Here is a 16,773-nt window from a genome sequence, read left to right on the forward strand (position 1 = left end):
TAGTTGCTATGTAGCCCTTTTTTAGTAATAATATAAGAAATATAACAAGAAATCAAGATAAAAATATATTATTATTTAAAATGAGAATATAATAAATATGTTATTTAACACACATGAACACATAAAAATAAATAATGAAAGGGTAAAGAAATAATGAACAAAGCTTAATTACACATATATAAAGAAATAGATTCAAAAACAAGCCTTTGTTTCCTTAAATTCAAGACAACATAATACATAGGTTATAAATTTATGGTCCCTCGGGTAATTATCTAGGAAAAAAGAACTAGATTTAATATAAGTTACACATGTACATCTATATATAAAGAATTATTCATTGAACAATGTGTTCCATTCACATGAAATGTGTTAATGGAAAATTTTCAAGAATGGTACCATGATCTTCTATCAATAATTTCCATTGTCGTCGCTTTTTTCTACTCTTCACTTCTTTCAACTACAATTGAGTTGCTATGACCAAATAACTATAGTGGGAACATACAACATCTGGTTGGCAGTCTTGAAAAACAATGTGATCTTTACATTTGTTTACTTCTTCAATGAAATATCCCATTAACGCCAATGAACTAATTGGATATGTGTAATTTGAAGGATTATTAAACTCTTGTATCAATGTGATTTTCGACTTAGTGCATCACAATAAATAATAGTGCACTTTCTATGGATTATCTTTTGTTGCAATGACAACAAATACATCACCTTCTCTAACCATATTAGAAAGACGATCATAATCCTTGTCAATGACAACCACTTCATTACACATCTCCTCATTAGTCAACCTTGGAAATGTGGGCATTTGTATCACTCTTTCATGTAGCCATGGTTTACATATTTTTTATTGTGGCTTACACACTCATTGGCGAACTCTATATCATCAATACATGCAAGAAAAAAGCAAGAGTACTTTCATTTCTGAATTGAGAATATATTTGTCATATTCTCACTTCTAATGGAGTGCAAACCTCTTGTTCCATGGATTTTTTGACAATTATATGGCATCGATCTATCAGCATCACCCATTAAAATATTCCAAAATTACTTACTTGAAAAAAAAACTCATGTAAGTCAAATTTCATGAAATAAATATATATTTTCAATAGAAAAACACACCCACATGCATGTACACACACATGCACATGTGTATATATATACATACATACGCTTACCTATGCACATGAGCTATCCTTGGATTCGATACATGGATTAAATTTTGTTTGCACCAGTTAACAACATCATTTGAATCTATAAGTCGGGAAGCCTCTTGATTCAATTGATGCCTCCTAAGTGCATGTTTTTCACATGCCCCAACACCATCGTGCTCTCCTTTTCCATGCCCTGTCTCAAAGAAATTCCATGTATGATGAATGCCAGTTCTCTTATGAAGGTAAGATAACCATAAGAATTATCGTGATGATTTAAATTGACCAGCACAACCATTTGACCATACCCAATGTTCTTTAAAAGTGATATGGCATCTCAATAGTTCCTTATAAAGAATATCAAAACAATTTTGAACAAAACATGTATAATGTGTATGATCATCACTAATGTAGAAATGGTACTCTTTAATCACTTCATGATTATTTTCATTACTATCAAAACCATCGATACCAAGCTCTGCATGCCTATACAAAATATGCACGAGTATAGAGACCTGGTCTGAATGATAATATTCACTTTGTATTTCCTTGTGGAACAAATGTATAATTCAAAGCAAAATCAACCACTAATAATATTGTTGCCTTTGGGAACTTATCACGTGATTGTTTGAATTGTAAGTCGTGCCATTTTTTTATATGAAAGTGCTTAATATATTTATATATATGCTCCTTGAACTTCTCCATAAAAGATGTCACATAAATGTCGTCTTCAAGTAAATTAATCTTTCTTAATGTTTTCATTGAATCTGCAATGGAAAAATATGTAACATACTGATATATTGTCCACTTCACATTGAGATTTGACAATTGTGACACATTGGGATCAATAGGATGCTTAGCATAAAAGTTACCAATTGAGAACATTATATACATTTTCTTCCACCAACACATTCTTTCTTATAAAATAATTGGTCATTTTCTCATGCACATAATATCTTAGATAAAAATTCACGAACACTTAAAGGAGGGGGGATCATTAAACCAATATTCTATGCCAAATTTTAGAAATGTCTCATAATATAATTGGAATTCTACATGGTATTGGCAACAACATGTGTCACGAATAGTGACAAGACTGACATACCATGGTTTAAGCTTCACAAATATGCTAAGGGAAATCTTCACATCAGCGTTACTCTCCATAAAATTATGGAATAACTCCACTTGACTGACCTGTGTTATATGTTTAGCATGAGTTTCATAAACCCCTCTAGATATACAATGTCACATAATATCCTTTTGATTTGGTGACATATAAGAATTCAAATGAAAAAACTCTTTCACCCTATCTCTCACATTTTCTAGAAGTCTACCTTGATAGGATTGCTTACAGATATTAGCCCCACATGCAAGCTCATAATTCTCATCTACTTGAACCCTTTATTTTTTATGCCTCCATAGACTTTGTCTTGATTTTTTGTACATTCATGCTGCCATTGACATCAATTGATTTAATGCAGTTCCTTTTCCGACAATACCTGTTAACAATTCTCTACGAGCACTTTTGCCATCTCAAGATCAATTTTTTGCAAGTGTGCCAAGGGTCGATGTCATATTTTTTTATACCAACTCATTTACCTGCACCTCTTTGGAATCGTTGATGCCCAATAATCGAATTGTAGTTCTTAGAGCTTTGTGTTTTAAAAGTTTATGTAACATTTGAGATTGTGCTATGACATATTTACCTTCAAAAATCTATTCGATCACCACATTTACTTTATTTTGAATTGTCTGTTCATTCATTGATGGCCCCATTTCTTCCATTTTAGTTGAATCCATATTCTCTAGAAAATTATCATCAAAGACAATGTTCTTGTAACTTCCAATTAATTTCCATGTTTTTCTAGATGTGGTGGAATCTTGTTGCGGGTTAGATGTTGTCTTCGCATAAAAATGTGTATATTAATTTGTAATTTGTACTTGAAATGTACATTGAACATTATTAAAATATATTAAAATGGTGACTTGAAATAATTTAATCTAAAGATTACAAAATTTAAAATTTAAAACATTAATTGATTCACCAGTATTATTGATATTCTCGTTGACAAGTTCCTTGACATTTCTCATTTCCTCATCATTTCCATGCACATCCACATCTCTTTCAACCTCTCTATTTTGTACCTCCATGTCTCCTTCGGGCTCTTTATTTTCTACCCCCACATATTTTTCAAGCTCTCCATTTGGTACCTCCACATCTTCCTTGGGCTCTTTATTTGGTACCTCCACATTTCTTTAGTCTCTCTATTTTCCCTTAGTGTTCTTCTCTTTATGTGTAGTTTTTCATTTTTTTTCCTTTAAATCAGTTCTAATGTGATCGTACTTTCATTTACAACTCCTTTAGATTCCCATGTTCAAAAAATTAAAAAGTTGAAATCTAATTCCAAAACAACACAAGCGAGTTCAAGCTTTTAATACTACAATGATTGAAGACAAATTCAAATATTTCGAAAAAAATTTATAATATATGCTACAATCAAATTCCACAAATTGCAAAATCTATTTTACTTCATATCCCTCATAACAAAAAGGTGATTTATAATTTAATCTAAAGGAAATTCCAATATATATTATTCTTTGGAAAAAACATTCAAAATCATTTTCCATAGGAAAAAATTTAATATTTGTTCTCCATAGCAAAAAATAACAATATTAAATTTCCATAGAAAAACAATAAAATAAGGCCCCTTCTCCCCCGCAAAAAAGTCATTTTCCCATATAGAAAAAACTTATATATATATATAGAACCACGTATGCACGCATCTGTGTGGAAATGGACTTCAGTGCCGGATTCCCAGCGGAAATACACCTAACAAGTAAAGACTATGTGTGGAACCAGAAACTCGATTATGAAAGTGTCCTCTTCAGATTTTGATCTTGCTTTGAGACAGGCCACCTAGCCAAAAATTGCCCAAAAGCCTCCCAAAAAAATTTTGCTAGAAAAAATCACCACAGATCTACATGGTGGGAAGGAGCACAAAAAGAACACTACACTGTCATCCAAGAAGAGTACTCTCGAGAAAACTCTGAATTACAAGAAATCAGGCAATATAGAAACAACTTTCAAGACAAGCAGGGGGAAAGCCCCGCCCAACAACAAAAATGTGAACTCAACAACCCCTCAAGCATCGACAGTTATGAGGTTTCGAATAACACGCAAAATAAATCTTCATTTAACAGCGAAGCAGATCTTCTAGACCAAACTTCTTCTCCGACTATCTCCAAAAGGAGGAACACAATAGATCGCGAAGCTAAGACACCAATGTCCCAAGAACCAGAAGAGATGAGGGAGATGCAAGATAAAGGAAGTTGGAAGACCGTAGAGAAGAAAAAGAAAGCTACATCACCGATCTCGCCAAGAAAGACAAGGAGCCAGACAATTAGAAATTAAGAAATTACAGGTCCGATAGACCAATTTGGTCTCAGTGGACGTTAACCACCATCATATATATATATATATATATATATATATATATATATATATATATATATATATATATATATATATATATATATATATATATATATATATATATATATATATATATATATATATATATAATCTTTGTTTTTCCCTTATCAAAAAAACAATGCTTGTACCTTTAGAAAAAAAAACATTCAAAATATCATTTTGCATAGGAAAAAAAAAATAATATTTATTTTTCATAACAATATTCAATTTCCATAGAAAACAATAAAATAAGGCCCCTTGCCCCCCACCAATAAAAAAATCATTTTCTCGTAGAAAAAGATATATATGTGTATATATATATATATATATATATATATATATATATATATATACACACACACAATGTTTGTACCTTAAACATAATTTTTTCTTACTTTGCACTCTGCACTTCGCACACTACAATTTTTTGTCTTCAATCAATTTTTTCGGCCAAGAATATATACAATTCTTGGCTGAATTTTTTGTACATCAAATAGGTGGCATCAAATGATAAAATGATCATGTTTTCCAAATGAGAGATTCTCTTCTCAAACTCTCTACTAAGATTTTCTTATTTTTATACCGAGAGTTTTTTGGAACTAAACTCTCAGTCGAGAGTTTGGTTAGATTAAATATTCTCAACCAAAACTCTTAGTCAAGAGTTTGTAATTTTTTCGACCGAGAGTGTTTTTGGCACTAAACTCTCAGCCAAAAGTTTTCAATTTTCTCAAATGAGATTTATTTCGGGGAAATATTATTGTTGTTAACACAAACCAGAGTTACAAAAAAATCTTATCTGATGGTTTCTAATTTCTCGACCGAAATGTTTTTCAAACTCTTGGCCGAAAGTTTCTCTTGGAAAAAAGTTTTTGATCAACGAAAATTAGGAAAATTTCTACAATCTTCCAGAAATGGCTACTTCAAAGAGTTGAATCCTTACAAAATTTAAGAGTTAGATGATGACTTTGGTACCATTGGATTAAACTCTGAATCTAGTTTCTAATGATATAAGTTTTATTCATTTTCATGAAGACTTGATATTTATTAATAATGTTATACTAAATTGTGTCAATGCAGACTTTGAGACTTCTTACAATAACCTGAAATGAATAATAAATAACTTCAAAATCAAAACACAAAACCATTTGAAAAGTCACTTGGTACTTCCTCTCCCTATCCTCTTCAAAACAATATTTTAGTTGACTTATTGATGATCACATTAAAATGAAAATTGATGGATCGACGAATGTTTTGAAAAATATCATTTTTTTGTCTTACTCTATTTCATTAAATGATAAAACATAGTGATTAAATCTGAAAATTCACTAAAAATAGTCCACGCTCGAGTGCAATCTGTGTAGATTGTGATGATACCATGTTTTCTAAAAATGGATTACCATCTCTACAAATCATGGTGGTTCATTAAGTCACTCATTATACTTGCCCTAAAATTTCAAGTATGTACATTCAATAAACGCCAAATTTCTCCAGTTATATGTCCATAAAAAATTAAAAATATATTTATGATTACGTAGGCAAGGCAATTCTCTACAAATCTTGTTTTTACTACAAAGCAAAATTCTCAAAGAAATTGTGAGTTTCCAATAATTGAATTTGAAAAAACATAAAAATTCACAATTTTCTACGTCAAAAACAAGAAAAAAGTGTTTCCCAATTTCACATTTTCAATGTGAGATACAACAAATGGAATATGGGGGGAAACAGTAGGTTGTGGAATATCATGCCAAGAATTGGAGGGCCAAAGGGAGATTCCAGAGGCTGGAATGATAGGATTTTCTATCCATCTGTCATGGTAATGAGATTGTTGTTGTGGAAGTTGATGGGGTTTGGGAATCTCCACAATTCTATGGTATGGCTTATGAGAGTTATGTGATACATGAGGATTAAGGGGAGGACCTACTAGATACAAATGCTTAGTTTGAGTTAGCTGGTAGAATTAATCATAATCATCTTTGAAGTGAATACAAAATCTTATTCTCCTTTTTATGCTTTCACGCTAAAATACATTTTTTCTTCTTCCATACCCCTCATGTTCCCCCTAAAACTCCTACTAAATAAAATCATCTATAGAGTATCATGACATCATATATCTCAATCACATGACAACTAAAACAAAGCAAATAGTCACATGCATAGATCTTGTCTAATGTAACAATTCAGGTACTTGAAACAACATGTGATTGATGAATAGATTAAAGAAGAAAAAGAAACTTATAACAGAGGTGGTTTGATTGTGTATGTGTATTTAAAACAATTGGATTATTGGCTACCACTCATATGTGAATGGATGATAGAGTTGTTGGAGTATATACATTCCCAAAAAGAAATGAAATGATTGTGGCCACGTATGAACAATTAGAGGGGGATACTTGATATTTAAACCACTGTAACATTTGCATGCGAAAAATGAATGAAAAGTTAGTATTGTAACCAAGTTGCGAGAGTAAGAGGAATGTTGAAAATTATTCAAAAAGAGAAACGCGTAGATGGAAGCAAAACAAACCCTTATTTCATCGATATACGAGGAGTATTTTACTCTTGATCTGATAATGAGGGGTACGAAAGCAGTGAGACAAAGTGATATGGAATGGATGAGAGAAAATATGATATTTTGGGCTAATAAATGTAGTTGAGTGGCTCAAGTTAAGGTTGCTAATATCATTTTTCTTTTAAAAAATGCATTTTTCAAACTGTGAGAGTAAATCTATGACTTATGAGTGTTTAACATATTGTCAAAAACTAGTAATAATATAAGCATGACTAAAAGTGCGCGATTGTTTCTTCAAATATATGTATTGGATGGAGATTGGTGTACTAATGATGCATTTGAGTTAGAATTCACGAGGTTTTGGACAAATTCAGTTCAATAAGAGACTTGTGTTTAAATTATTTTGCTAATATTTCATAAAACAACTGATACAGTATACAGGATCAACATAACAAATAAAGAATGATCATAGTAAAAAGTTGTGTAAAACATAATCCATGAGTTGAATATTTTGCTCAAACAAACTCAATAACCCAACTTCAAAAACCTCATGTGATAGCATAATGATAATAAAAAATGAGCCAAAGTAATTACAACAAAATTCATGGTAGTAGGGAGCCACAACATGGTTGGGACAGTCCATGAAAACCATCACTTTTAAGAGAAAAACCGTTTAATTCAATAACACGAAATCATAATTCTAAGAGAAATACATATAAACTTGCATAAGTATTAACACTCAATGCATGAAATAATTCAGCTACAATACATTGAAGATATCAGTGTGGACCTCTCAAATTAATATTATGATTTTTTTGTGAGATAAAATTATTGTAGTTGCATAGTGGAGTGAAATGCATGGGATATATATGCTTGAGATTCATGTAAACCTATAGCTTCTGTCAGTAAGGAAATTCAATATAGGTTAACAGGAAAGAAAACGTTTTCCAATACCCATAGTCACAAATAATTGTATTGTTCTTTTAATGAAACAAGGGGTAGTGATATAGTCTTTGGGGGTTGTACATAGAAATGAGGCAACTGGCCATGGAACATGCATATTGTTCATATTTGGGGAAAGGGGTTTGAAACTTATATTGCAACCGACGCGATGTTCGCCAAAGCTGAAAGGAAAGACCAAGTGTAAGTATGTTACACCCTTGCATGGAGTTGTCCCAAAAAAATTCAATGGAGAGAAACCACAAGCACCGCTAGCCTGCCATTTTAGGGGGAGGGGTTGTGCTATTATCTTAAAAAAAAACAAAACAAAACAAAACAAAAAAAATCATTTTTAAGTAGAACGAGGTCAAACCGGGTATAGGGAAGCAAAATGGAGGAGGAACAGGAATAGAATGAGGGTATTAACCCAAAAACATCACACAAATAGATCCATAACAAGTAAAATATCTAATCATCCATTCATTCAAGTGAAATTTCTCTTCCATAGAAACAAAATTTTATATACCTGAGCTACTACGATCTTATATTGTTCGTCAAAGACCCAAAAATTGTTTTCATGCAACAGCCAACCACGAGCTTTCACACATTTTTCTCCTAATATCTTAGGTTTTGAATAGATCTAAAGAAGAGTTTGAATAACCAAATGAATGCAGGAGTGGATTGGTAGCTTGCCTTCAAGGCTAGCCACTCATGATACGTGAGGCATCCATCCCAAGGCATGCCTTGGGATGTGTCTCATTAATCACCATAAAGAAATTCACAATAAAAATTTAATGTAAATTTTCCCATACTCCTTTTGTTCATGTGCCGCCCACACCATACACATATCGTATGGAAATTTATGAATCTCTTATGGTATAATGCACAAATCACATTTGTCTTCCAAATCTCTAACATTATTGTTATGTCTCATTGATGGGGATAGGGCAAAACCAACAACATCAATACATAAGCCCAAAATGTAATCAGATGGAAAGTGCTTAACCCACATTCAACAAAATATTTCAGTTATCATGCTTTAGAGCATATGCTATTAAAAAAAATGAGACATGTCAAGCTAATATTTGTTATGTGCCGATGATGTTGAAATATAATACTTGTGTGCATTCAAAACCTCATAAGGAGTGTCAAGGTAATTGTTTCACACACATTAATAGGGATATTCTTTCAAATGAAACCAACAATGAGATAAATATATAAAATATGAGCTCTTGCTAATTCTCTTTCACGAACATTTTAAATCATAGCACATGCTAACAACATAATAATCATATAGTCATGAAATCTAAACAAATCTAAGAGCAAACATCTCCTTCTGTCCTACGGGGATCACGTCTACTCCAAAGTTTCCTTATTCTGTTAAATTTTCTAGAAGAGAGTCAGGTAATAGTGGCTTGCACAATTTTTTGCAAGGTGAGTCAGTGATAAGTCAACAAGGTCTCTCATTCATCGATTGAATGACTAAACGCGAGTCTCCAAAAAATTGAATTTGTGTAATTCCTCTTTTATGAGCCATAATAAGAACTAGTTTATGAGCCACATGTCCATAGAAATTTCTTTTTTAGGACAAATCCCAACTTTGAAGGAGATAGTATGACTTGGGGAAAACTATATAATTTCCCTTGCCCCACCTCTAGTAGGAGTACCTGATGAGTCTCCATTCAAAGAAGGACTAGGGGATTTCTTTGTTTATGAGCTCCACTTAAACTTGTTTGTGAGGAGGAGAAATTCAAATTTGGGGGAAAGCATAAAGGATATTGAGACGTTGAATAACACATTTAAAAGCAAGGGTGTCCACACCCTCAAAAGTTGGGCATTCATGGCCAAACAAATTCCCCAAGCATAACTGAGAGGGTGGGCTTTATACTATCTTTAACTAAAATACCAACTTGACAAAAACCCTCCAGGGTTCTCATTTTCTTGGAGATCGCATTTATTAGTTAGTTTTATTGTCATTTCAAAACATAGTACCATGGATAACACCCTTCTTTCTATGAGGCTTCAAATTACAACCTTTTTCCATCATTATCCTTAATGTTGCTAAAAAAGTCTTAAAATCAGTCTTTGAATCAGAAAATGGTGCATCCAATAAGCACGCATTTTCCTTTTTTAGGATTAAAATTACATTTGGCTTCAAACCATGGACTTAACAGTTGTTACCATTACAATCAAAATATTAAATTAGCCCTCAAATTGAAAATGGTGCTATGAACAGCACTATATATTTTTTAAGTTAAAATTACAACATATTTGAAACCATTGTTTAAACAAATTGTACCATTGCAACCAAAATCTTAAAATCAACTCTTAAATCAAAAAGAGGTGTGAGAAATAGCGCCATTTTTTTAACCAAAACCGTGAATAATTATAATAAAAATATGTGCTTGAGGGAATTACTTTACATCTAGAAGTACAAAAGGGTTGTCTTCCACTACTAGAATCTAAGGAGGAGATAAGCTTATTTGAATATTAAAACCCAAGCTTTTTAACTACTACGATATCAAAAATAATTGGTTGAAATTAATAAAGGCACCAAAAACATTCAAGAACATGATACATTTGAACTACAAAGAGACTATTCATGAGAAGGTGTTATGCCTTAGTGCCCAATCTAGAGTCATCCATAAGAGAAGCATTTAAGTTTGGCAAATTTTTGGTAGCCTGATTAGATGAGTTTCCTGGGGAGGACCCCCCTTGTTGAAGTTTATGAACTGATATTTGAAGCTCTATGACCTCCGTTGAAGGGTTACTAGTTCATCTTCTATTATTAGAAATTTTAATTAGTGCTCCACTAAGAACTCCATTATCATAGTCAGAGTTGATAATGTTTTTATGTGAATAATTCGCAGGTGAATTGGATCCTACTGCATTTGTTCCATTTCCTCTTCACTTACAGGGAGGAGCTTTCCCAAGATCGTTGTGCACCATAACCCCACTAATGGATTCAATAGATAAAAATCCTTCCCAAAACCATCCTTATGCATAGTACTATAAGGAAATATGGCAAATAACCGTCATGAATTCCTTGCTATCATAGCCTAGAAACCAACCTGAAGGGGTTCCATCCAATAAACAAAGATACCCAAAGACACTTAAACTCCATGCCAAACTTATAAATCCAGTAGAGAAGAGGACCTAAACTAGGCCAAGCTCTTCTACCCATGACGAGAATCACAGCGGATAGGGAAAAGGGAATAATTTCAAATGAAAAAGGAGAATTGTTTGATATTTACTGAGAATCCAACAAAGGAAACCCAAGGCACAAAATGGGTCCACCTTGAGATAGACAAGAAGCCACCACCTAAACTCAAATAAGAGGCCAAAAAATGGAGGTAAAAAATGTTAATTACCAATCCAATTTATCGAAACCAATTTCAAAAAGCAGGGGGAACCATTCTAGGGATCAATATAATTATTTTCGAAAGATAAACACTATCACTGGAATAACTAATATCCAACTGAATGTTAGTGAAGGCACAAAAACACAAATGCGTAAAATCTACACTGACAATCCAAACTTGTAGTAACCACCCAAAAAGTTTCAAATGCTTACCTAAAGGAATGCCCGCAGTAGAAGAACTAAGCTGTGTAGGTGGACCGAACCAATACTCGACACTCCATTCAGATACCCACAACCCTGCTAGGATTAACTACTCGCTAGAGATAACTTCACCGTAGGGAAGCCAATAGGTTAATAAATAAAAAAATAAAAGGTAAAAATATGAAAATATCCCAACAATAACCAAGCACACAAAAATTACCCAAAGAATTCCCAAAACTTACTAAGAAGAGGATAAGGATTAAATAAGAGAGCAAAGTGCCTGAAACCATATGCAAGTCTTTAATTGTTGTAATCATAATGATAGGAGATGTTTGAGTTCAATCTTACCTAATAAATCCCATGAGGGGCATTGATAACCCCATTATGTGGTGTGCCCTTGTATTCCCAAATCCGCCAAATCCCACCAACACTCATGATAGAGGTTTGTCATTTTAGGCTCTTGGATATTGAATTCTCATGTCATTGGATCCTTCTCCTCATGCCAAAGCACTACTGAAATCATCTTGGACAACTCTCATATAAGGATTTTGTCATTCCACCCACTCCCATTCATTATCCCCTTAATGTTTTCTCTTGTCAACTTCCTTGAAATGTTTTGTTTTCCTTTCAATTGCCACCGAGACTTTGTTGATAACAAGGGGAGTCTTGGTTCCATTTTGTAGTGCATGGGAGGCAAGTGGATGGATAAGACATCCCCCCTTCAAAACAAATTATTTTGTTTCTTGGTTAATTGTGGCTTCGAACATGAATACCAATTTTGCATTTTCTGAGATAATTAAATTAATGGAATAGGGAAGTGGGAGATGTGATTATTGATTAGCAATGATCCTACTGTCAAACCAATTTCCCTCCTTTTCATTTCATCCACCTTCGTGTTGTTTTGTCTCAGAATATGATGACATTGATATTCTGAAAATTGATCGAGAAGGATTATGGTTCGAAGGAAGATTTAGTTGAAGAGCATATACTTATGATGCTTTTTTAATATGGCCTATGATAATTTTGGAGTCCCCAACAATATGGATCTTGAAAATTTGATTAGACCGAGCTAAAGAGAGACCTTGAAACAATCCCTATGCATCAACTTGATTGTTTGAGGCTTGTCCCAAACTCCATGCCAAAGTAGATTAGATTTTTCATCCAAGACAAAAAAAAAATAGCACCCCCTGCTCCTACCACCCCAACAATAGCACCAATTTTTATTGAAAACTTAGAATTTCAGTATTTTTTAAATCATTGTTTACAAATTTATTATTATTGTAATTGAAGTTGTCATACTCGCTCTCACTCCACTATCATTTTCCCAGATTTTAAAAACTTTTAAATTTTGATTTTTTTTTAAATCTTAAAAAAATATATCATATATATATATATATATATATATATAGAGAGAGAGAGAGAGAGAGAGAGAGAGAGAGAGAGAGATGTCAAATCACCTCTTGAGCACAAGCTCAATCTTGAATTATCACTTTGAGAATGATGATCTTGAGTGTACCCTCATGATATGTTAGGATGGAGGCTTCGTGAGAATGGCATCTAGCTGTTGTGGTGCTTTGGGCTGCTCAACTGCTTTTCACTCTTCTCTAATTGGAACTGTTGGCTGCTTGAAATTAGGGCCTTGGAGATCCAGCCAGCCAGAAAGAATGGTGTTGGATGGGGCAAGCATATGATTTTGATTTATCCCAAAGCAATATCGATGACTAACTCTCAACTCTCAAACAAGTTGTATGGCATATTATCAAATATGTGATAAAGATGAAGTATTTCGTATTTCTCCTGGAGAAATGTCCCGATCCCATCTTCCCTCCGTTCTTTTGAACGGAATAGTAATTCCTTCTAGCTTATTTTCTTCCACTCAGAAGTGACTCTTTGTTTCACAAATCTTATGATGAAATTAAAACATAAAGGCAAAAATATTTCAAATAACTAAAAATAACATTAGAAATTTATTATTTAAAAAACGTATTGAAAAATATGAAAGAAACAATTCCAAAGAAATGAAAACATTTATTAAAATATATATATATATATATATATAGATATATAGATATAGATAGATAGATAGATAGATAGATATATTCATGTTAAATAAGAGAGATAGGGTTGCAATCCAAGGTGCTATAGGTGAGGGTGTGGAAGGGTTTTCGCTTTCTTTCTTTTTTTCGGGGGCTTTTTAGGCTTGTTTGAGGTTTAAGGTCAAATATGTGGATTTTCTCAGTAAGTCAGACCCCTTACTCCTCAAATGTGTTAAACCTTGATTTCCGCTTGTCCCATATTTGGTGCCATCGATCTTTCCTGTCAAAATATCCCCCTTTTCATGCATTTTTATTTCTTCTAGTGTCTACTCGGGAAAGATGGACTATGAGTAGCTGGAACTGGTGGACTGTGGAATCATCTTAATCTATAGCTACATTTTTCATAGGCAGGATGAGTACCCGACACACAGGCCTTCAATCTCAAATCCTACTAATGTTTCCCTTTCTAAATCTTGTCAATTTGTCTTGACAAATGGCTTTCTACATGTGGAGGCTCGGGGTGTATTGTTAATTTTTCCATCTCCCCCTCACTCACATATTTTTCTTTGCATTCACCTCCATATTTCTCTTTTGTTCTGCTCCCTCCTATTTCATTTCCTAGTAGTCACCTCCTCCCTGGCGATATTTTTCCCCCTGTTGTGCTAGTCAGTTCAAGGGCCACACGCAACAAGGGTAGGTGAATTTGACAGAAAAAGGAATTTTTTAGCTTAACAGCTGGTAAGGACATTGAAGTGTCCCAAATCATGGATTATGAAATGAAGACGCTAGTTGATATATTTGGAGTAAAGGCAGTTGTGGAGGCTTCTCTCTAAAAATGGGTTGATTCATCATGGTCATCCTTGTTGGGTTATGTTCCCTCTATCCATGTGTTGGAAAGGGGTTGAATAAATTTTATTTCTAGTTTGGTGATGACTATGAGTGTATTCAATCATAAAATTGGAGTCGGGGGCATGACAAGCTCAAGCTCAAACGTTGATCTATTATGTTTGACCCAATCAGGGAGTCGATGGATAAGCTTAGGGTTTGGGCAATTTTACATGGTTTACAACTCCATTTCTGGAATTAATATTTTTTTAAAGTGATAGGAGACAAAATTGGCTCCTTTGTGGACGCAGAAGAAGCGTGGGATGGGAAAGTGGACCACCACTCAACCTAGATTCAAGTCGATGTTTGTTTCAAGGAAAAACTAGTAGCATAAGTGGAAATATTTATGGGAAAGGTGGCATGGGTGAGAAATGTCGATTACTAGAAAATCCCTTTAGATTTCATCGTTATCATGAAGTAGGAAATTTGATGAAAAATTATCCCCTACAAGGTCCCAAGGGAGCTACGAGGGTGCATTCCCAGCATCTCCAAGATGAAATGGACAAGTTTGATCCAAAGTCAGGTCTGAAGATGCAGAACAAGATCCAGGTTTCAAAAGTTATCTTTAGGTTCTATGATGGAAGAAAAACCCCCTATGTGGTAAGGTTTTCTCCTCTATCCCCTCTAATGGGTGTTTAGGTCTAGGAGGATGTCTTGGTAACACACCTATTGTTCATATATGATTTATTGGCATGCATCATGGAGGTCAAGAGATACCTCTCCTTTCTCAGGAAAGCATTGGACCTCTTATGTTGGGTTACTGCCATGGTAGTTAATCATAAAAAAAAATCCTATATCATATTACATGGATGAGGAGATGATATTCCATATTAGGAAAGGTTCCTATTTCCTTATGTTGTAAGAAGCTTAGATGATGGTTTGAAGTATCTAGGTTTTATTATAAAATTGAACAATTTTAGAAAAATGGATTGGATGTGGTTAGTCTAAAAGGTGGAGAAGCATATATCCCTTTGGTCAACTCTTTTCCTCTCAAGGGGGGGTCATCTAGTGTTGGTCAAGTCTATCCTTCAGAGTATACTTGTGTATTGGAATTATATCAATGTCATACCCAAAGGAATTATAAATTATATAAATAAAATCAACTTCCACTCTCTATGGGTTAGATTCAGTGAGCATAAAGGCATTTCATTGGTTAGATGATCATGCCTCATGGTGAAAAAGGCATTGGGAAGGCGGCGATAAAAGAAATTCACTTGTTTTTTAAAGCACTGGTAGAAAAAAACTATGGAGACTCATTCAAGAATCCTCTTTTATGGTAATAATCCAAATATGTACCTGGGAAATCAAATGTGTAATGGTTTAGAGAGTCAAACAGATTGAAAAAAAGGTTTGATTTTTTGGAAAGCGTTAGAGCTTTCTTGATGGTTGGAAGATGTATTTCATGGCATGTTGGGAATGGTATCTAGGTTCAAATAGCACGTGATCCTTGTTATGGTTCGAGTAACGATTACCTCTTCCTTGAATCTCCCTTGAGAATTATTTCCAGATTGAACATTTATGTATTGGCAAATGTGAGTGCCCAATATCCTCAATTAAAGGGTGCCTAAGATGGAAGTCAACCAGGGATTTGGTTTCAAGGGTGAAAATGTTGCAGAATGGGAGAAATATATTGACTTATTAACATAAACCATGTTTCTTCTTAGGGAAAATACTTTGCATTCCCTTGTGTTGGGTGTGGAGAATGATTATCTTCTTTATTCAGAGGTATCAACGTGTTGGACCCTAGTTCCTAATAGGGCGGAAATGTCGGTCATTTAATCGTTTTCAGGGGGTTCGGGGGTAGCACCCCCAAAGATAAAAATAGATGTAAAATTGCCTTGTAAAATATTGTAATTTCATAGTCAATCTGGGTCATTCATTAGGCAAATGACCTAATGATAGAAGTCATGTTTTATTTATGGTTTTTCCCTAGAAGGCAACCCCTCGATTTATATGAGGGAATTTTATTGTGGATGTGTATATGTGTATTCTGAGAGAGAAAGAGAGAGGAGCTTGTGTGAGAGTGAAGGGGAAATTACAACGAATATGTTATAGGTTTTATCTCTTCATTTTGTTGGATAATATGAAAGGAAGGATTGGTTGTTTTTAGCCTCACTCTCATGTGTTTAAAACAATTATAAGTCCAAAATAGTTAAATTAATTAAAATCAAGAAAGTTGGATTGAGTCCTACCTTTCTAGATTGAGTTTG

The sequence above is a fragment of the Pinus tabuliformis genome, chromosome 4_2 (genome assembly GCF_031772625.1).
Source record: "Pinus tabuliformis cultivar Carrire ecotype Pingquan chromosome 4_2, CPIR1, whole genome shotgun sequence".
Taxonomy (NCBI): domain Eukaryota; kingdom Viridiplantae; phylum Streptophyta; class Pinopsida; order Pinales; family Pinaceae; genus Pinus; species Pinus tabuliformis.